The following is a 7,217-nucleotide window of genomic DNA, read 5'->3' on the forward strand; positions in this document are numbered from 1 at the left end:
TTGTGCATGGAGCTCCCCTAGATGGGGGACACCCTTGTGTGGCACAGCACTTCTTGTGCTTGGCAGTGCTGTGTGTGGGCCAGCTCACCACATGGGTCAGGAGACCCTGGGTTCGAACCCTGGACCTCCCTTATGGTAGGTGGACACTCTATCAGTTGAGCCATGTCCACTTCCTACAGTAGTTTTAAACATAAGAAATAAAATTCAGAAAATTTTTTAAAAAAAGTTAAAAATTGGGATTTAAAAAATAATGAAAAATATTTAAGAAAATTTTTTTGACAGTTTGCCTTTCATCACTGTAAGATCAATTGTCTTATATGTACATTGACATTTTCTTCCATTTGTTTGCATAGTGTCTTACTTTTTTTCATTTTGTCTTCAAAGAAGTTTTAGTTCACAGTAAAGTCACATAAAAAATACAATGAATCCCATTTACCCACATCCTCCCTGTTTCCCCTTCCCATATTAATCTTTTTACATGTGGATGATATATTTCTTACAATTGATGAACGTAGCTACTAACCGTGGTCAATAGTTTACAGTATGGTTTACATTTTTGATCATACACTTTTATATAATTTGGTGAACTTTAACATGGCCTGTATCTATTATTGCAAGATCATTTAGAACACTTCCATTTCCCCCAAAATACCCCCTGTTCCATCTTCTATTCCTCCTTTCCCCTCAATTCTATAGTTAGCAAAAAAATCAGGAGAGGAACAGTTCAGTGGAGACATTGGTCTCAGCCAGAGGTAATATGACTTCTCAATTTAATAGGAGAGAAGGTGTAGCCAATGTGAGTGATTGCAAGGAATATTTGAAGATGTTATGATATGAAAGGGTAATTTGAAAATTGATGATCCATCTGTTTATTAGGAGGTTATTCTATCTATTAAAAATGAGGAATTAGGTTAGAACAAGCATGATCAAAAGTCATGGAGAAGACTTCATGTATTTATTGAGACCAAAGCAATAATTCAATTATCAAGACACTAGAGTTGTCAGATATATTTGATAGTCACTAGAGTAGTGAGTTTGTGTTTATACCAGGAACAGTATCCTAATCTCATGATGTGTCAGAGGTAATCATGCAAAAATGCAGGTATTTGGGTCTTGATCACTAGAGGTAGCAGTTAGTACAAGGGACATAAGAAATTAAATGTTGAACTTGTAATGTTGAAATGTATAATTGGATTAAACTAGACAGTGAAAATGAGGAGAGAGCTATGTCAGAGGCTGATGTTTGGTGAGAGGCATGAAGACATGAGGAGATTCCTATGAACAAGCCAAAAGAGAGGTGGTCATGACCACAGGGTGTGGCCTCTGATGAGTGATGTGAGATGGGACAGCCCAGGTAAAGCCTAAGTGTAGTGAATAGCATGCCAGGAATTTAAGCTTGGCACACAGGCTGAGCAGCATTCAAATTCTAGCTGTGTAATCTTCTAGGCATGTAATTTGATCATATTATTAAAGTTTGGTGTACTTCTCATCACAGCCTTTGTTAAATTGTTTAAGAAAAACAATCAACAGGATTACTGTGACAATAAATTAAGGGAATCTATGTAAATATTTTTCTTTTTCTAGACGAGGTAAAAATGGGTGTTTACTTCATTTATCACACATTATCATTTTTGTCCTTTGAATGCAGTTCATTGTTAACAAAGTTTTAAGGGAAGAATTTACAGTTTATAAATGATTAATGCTTTTACACTTATGTATATTTATATATAAATAGAAGGATGCTGCAGCAATATTGATAAATATAGGACAGGATTTCAGCAAGCATTTTCTTAAAAGATCAGATGGGCAAACACCCATCCATCCTATATTTTCTGAGCCTCTTTGTCCTACAAGGATTGTGTCTCTAGGCACAATATTATAATCTATGTATTTCTGCTAATTTCTAATAAATGGTATTTTCAGAACTGGACTTGGAGGATGGGTTGACATTGCTCACTTCAAATGAATACATTTTTAACTTATTAACTCCTTCAAGAAATAGATTTTAATTTGCATGAATGATATCCAAATGTACAGGAGAAATATCTAAAAGTCAGGCTTCAGGGAGTGATAATTCTTGAAATCCCAAGTGGGACAACCAAAATGATTTAAGGAAAGTGTATATAAAAGGATAGGAACTGGAAGGATTGAAATGGGTGGATTCCAGAGGACTGGGAGGGACACTGGTGAAACAATGAAGTCCCGATGTATGCAACAACATGGATGAATCTTGAGGACATCGTGTTGAATGAAATAAGTCAGATGCAAAAAGACAAATCTTCTATGGCCTCAGTAATACAAACTAATAAGTAAACTCATGGAGCTAAGATCTAGAGCATAAGTTACCAGGAGATACAATGAGGATAGATAATGGGGAACTGATACTTAATGTGTGCAGACTTTTTAATAAGGTTGACTGTAAAGGTTTTAAAATGGATACACATCATGGTAGCAAATTATTGTGAGTGTTCCTATATGGGCATGATTGTGGTTGAAAGGGAAAGTTTATGGTTGTTTATGTCATTAGAAGGAAACTAGACAATGAACTTGGCACTATATAACATAATTAATCCAGTTGTGGTTGATGAATATAGTCAATAATACAAATATAAGAGTGCTCTTTAATGAATTATAATAAATGTATGCCACTCATACAAGATGCTAATAATAGGGTTTTATAGGGGAACAATACAAATAATGCAAATTCTGATTATAGTTAACAGTAATATTGTAATATTTTCATCAACTGTAACAAATGCACCTTAACAATGCTAAAGAACATTAATAGAAGAAATAGAGTATGGTAGCCTTCTTTTTGAAGTAATGAAAATGTTCTAAATTCATTGTGTTGATGAATGCAAAGTTATGTGATTATGCTGAGAGCCATGGATTGTATGTTATGAATGGAGTGTATGGAGCACAAATAATTAAAACTTTTAAAAAGAAAAAAATCTAGCAATAATGTCATTCAATTCCTGGCTTAGATGTTAATAATTTAGAAGATTTTCTTGGTTATTCAAATCCAACACTGGTGCCTACATTGGGCTCACAAAAATTTACTTTTCTAACATCAAAGTATGATATACTCATTCATTATACCATATTATAAGTGACATCTACTCTCCCAGTCATTGACTCATGTGGAGTAGAAATCATGTATGTCAATGTCATCTTTTATACCAAATCTTGGCAAAAAGAGCAGCTCAAGAATTTTACTGCCTGAGTTACAGATTTTATTTTCAGGCATTTTGTGATGTTTAAGAAAGAAAACATCCACAAGGTAGTACTTCAAGAGATATAAAGAAGTCTGTGTCAGCATAAATACAGGCAGATTGACCAATGGAACTGAATAAAGACCTCAGAAATAGACCCTCACAGCTATAGTCAAGGGATTTTTTATGAGGTTATCAAGTCACCCCAGCTGGACTGGAAGAGTCTATTCAATAAACGGTGCTGAGAAACTAATAGCCATATCCAAAAGAAAAAAATGTGACCCATATCTCACACCTTATACAAAAATTAACTCAAAATGTATCAAGGGCCTAAATATAAAAACAACAACCATAAAAAATACTAGATGATGTTATAGAGAAAGAACTTCAAGATCTTGTGGTAGGTGGTGGCTTCTTAAACCTTACATGCAAAGCACAAGCAAAAAAGGAAAATATAGATAAATGGGACCTCTCAAAATCAACACTTTTGTACCTCAAAGGACTTTGTCAAAAGGGCAAAAAGGCAGGCAAGTCAATGGGAGAAAATATTTGGCAATCATATATCAAATAAGGATTTAATATCCATGATATATAGAGATAATATAGCTAAACAATAAAAAGATTAACTATTGGATTTTAAAAATGGGCAAAAGACTTGAAAAGACAATTGTCCAAAGAGGAAATAGAAATGGAGAAAAAACTTATGAAATATTGCTCAACATCAGTAGCAATTAGGGAAATTCAAATCAAAACTACAATGAGAGGGAAATGTGGGAAATGTATTAGATTAGGCAGGCAAGACTCAATTCTCTCACAAAAACAATGGAGAAAGTGTCAAAAGCTATCTGAGAGAACTGCTATGGGGGTCAGCAGAACAGTACAGTGCCACACAAGTGCCAGGAGGGTAAGGGACAGAGAGAGGAAGAACCCAAAACAACAAATGCCAGTTACCAAATGCCTGCAGTGTTTGGGCTGGCTCCCCTCCCCACCCCAAAGATATTAAGTTAGGGTAAAACCCCTGGTTCACTGCAGCTGACTGAGACAGGAACAGATTTCTTCCTCCCTTTCAGCTCATTCAAAGCAAAATGGACAGGGAGGTGGGAGGCTTTTTGTGAATTTAGCCAGCAAAGTCCCATAAGAATCTCAGCTTTAGATAGACCAAGACACAGGAAAGCCAAGACTGAAACGCTTCCATGGAAATATGTGGTGTTGAGTGGCATCTGCCAACATGTCTGAAAATTGGATGGGAAAAAAAGTTTCTACTTCTTTCTGTATCCTATGTATCCTAACCACTGGGAGAAAATCTACACCCCATTGGTGAACCCTTGGTCTGATTTTGATAACCTAAGCTGGGTGATTTTTTTTTAAAATGGGAGAACACAAATGCAGTCACCCACTACCACAAATTAGGCAGGAGATTTTCCCATACTCAGAGAAATCGCACATCCAGAGTACAATGGGTAGACCTCACCCTGGGAAAAACCACCTTCATGATCTTTGTATCTCTCCTTCTAGGTAAGTATGGGGTAATTTGACGAATATAGAATAAGTTGAAACAAATAACAAGGAAGAGCTGTGGGAAAAAAATGAAAGAGAGAATTTGGCCATCAGAGAAAATTCACCAACATATTCAGATAGCTAGACATCAGCAAATAATCACAAGCCATACTAGGAAAGAGGAAGAGATGGCCCAGCCAAAGAAACAAACCAAATGACCTGAAGAGATACAGGATTTAAGATAATTCATAAGTGATAATCACACAACTCTCCTAAATCAATTCAAAGAATTTAAAGAAAATATGACTAAAGAAATAAAGGATATTAAGAAGATACTGAGTGAGCATAAAGAACAATTTGAAAGCCTGCAAAGAAAAGTAACATACCTTATGGGAATGAAAGACACGATGGATGAGAATAAAAAGATATTGACATATATGAGCAGATTTTAATTGCTCTAGGACAGAGTTAGTGATTTTAAAGACACAATATCTGAATTGAAAGGTCAGGAGAACAGAAAGAGAAGAGAATGAGAAAAATGAAACCGAGTTTCAGAAAATTGAATGGAAATGAGAAATGTTTATATACATTGTCAGTGCTCCAGAAGGAGAAGAGATTGGAAATGGGGGGTAAAGAATATTTGTGGAAATAATGATTGAAAACATCCCAACTCTTCTGAAAGACATAAATATCAATATCCAAGAAGGACAATGCACCCCAGAAAGAATAAATCCAAATAGACCTACCCTGAGACACCTACTATTCAGAATGACAAATATCAGAGTAGAGGATTCTGAATGCATCAAGAGAAAAGGAAAGCAACACATACAAAAAATACTTGAAAAGATTAAGTGCAGAACCCTCATCAGAAACCATGGAGGAGAGAATAAGTCTCTATCTGGCAAAACTATACTTCAAAAATGAGGGTGATTTCAATGTTTTCACAGACAAATAAAAATTGATGAAATATATTACTGAAAGACCAGAATTATAAGAAATACTGAAGGGAGTGCTGCAGCTTCCAAGGAAAAAGCAACGGTGAGATTTCCAGAAAAGTATAGAAAGGAAGATATTAGGAAGGGTAAAAATTAAAGTGTAAAAAGGCAGACAATAGAATGATATTCTGAGGGAAACAAAGGACAAAATGGATGATGTAAGTAATGCCTTTATAATAATAACATTAAATGTTAATGGCTTAAACTCCCCAATCCAAAGACATAGACTGATAGAATGAATTTAAAATTATGAGCTGTCTATATGTTTTCTACAAAAGACCCACTTCAGATATAAGGTCACAACCGGGTTAAATGTAAAATGTTGGGAAAAGATATTTCATGCAAATAATAAACAAAAGAAACTGGAGTAATTATATTAGTATTGGACAAATAGATTTCAAGCAAAGAGCTGTTATAAAGGATGAAGAAGGTCATTATATATTTTTTAAAAGGCCATTCACCAAGAAGAAATAGCTGTATTTAATATTTATACACCTAAACTGAGTGACCAAAGATACATGAGGAACACACTGGTAAAACTGAAGGGAGAAATAGATGCCTCTATAGTAATAGTTGGAGACTTCAATACACCTCTCTCAGTATTGGATAGAAAATTAGGACAGAGGATAAATAAAGAAAGAGAGTGTGAATAATATGATAAATGAACTAGACCTTTACAAATATCTATGAAGCACTGCACCCCCAAACAGCAGGGTGTACTTTACTTTTCAAAGCTCATCAATCGTACTCCAAGAGAGACCATTTGTAGGGTCACAAGACAAGTCTCAATAAATTTATAAAGATTGAAACTATACAAAACACTTTATCTGATAATAACAGAATGAAGCTGGAAATCAGTAATGGATGGAAAAAGGGAAATTCTTAAACATATGGAGATTAAACAACACACTCTTAAATAATCAGTGGGTTAAAGAAGAAATTAAGAGAATTCAGCAAATATCTTGAGATGAATGTAATGAGAACACAGCACATCAAAATTTATGGGACACTGCAAAGGCAGTGTTAGATTAAAAAAGAGGAGAGACCTAAAATTGAAGATCTAACTGCACACTTGGAGGAACTAAAAAAAAAGCAACAAATGAATGCCAAACCAAGCTGAAGGAAAGAAACAAAAAGAAACAGATTCCCTAACACAGATTCCCATGCTGCTGACAACAACAGAAGCAGACAAAGAAGAAGACACAGCAAATAGACACAGAGAACAGACAACCAGGGTGGGGGGGGGGGGGTGTGAGAGAAATAAAGAAATCTTTAAAAAAAAAAAAAAGAACAAAGAAACAATACAGAAAAATAAGAAAACCAAAAGTTGGTTTTTTGAGATCAACAAAATCAACAAATCCTTACCTAGACTGACAAAGAAATAAGAGAGAAGACACAAATAAATATAATCAGAAATGAGAGAGGGGATATTAATTATGATCCTGCAGAAGTAAGAGAGCTCATAAGAGGATACTATGAACAACTGTCCAGACAATGTTGAGGAGATGGATAA

The 7,217-nt window shown here is 34.9% G+C and overlaps 1 pseudogene; it reads right to left on the reverse strand.

Moving 5' to 3' along the window:
* Positions 1 to 4,582: 4,582 nt before the first annotated feature.
* On the reverse strand, positions 4,583 to 4,735 carry LOC111761682 (U1 spliceosomal RNA; annotated as a pseudogene).
* Between the last annotated feature and the right edge of the window lie 2,482 nt (positions 4,736 to 7,217).

The sequence above is a fragment of the Dasypus novemcinctus genome, unplaced genomic scaffold, assembly GCF_030445035.2.
Source record: "Dasypus novemcinctus isolate mDasNov1 unplaced genomic scaffold, mDasNov1.1.hap2 H_1, whole genome shotgun sequence".
In the NCBI taxonomy this organism is placed as follows: Eukaryota; Metazoa; Chordata; class Mammalia; order Cingulata; family Dasypodidae; genus Dasypus; species Dasypus novemcinctus.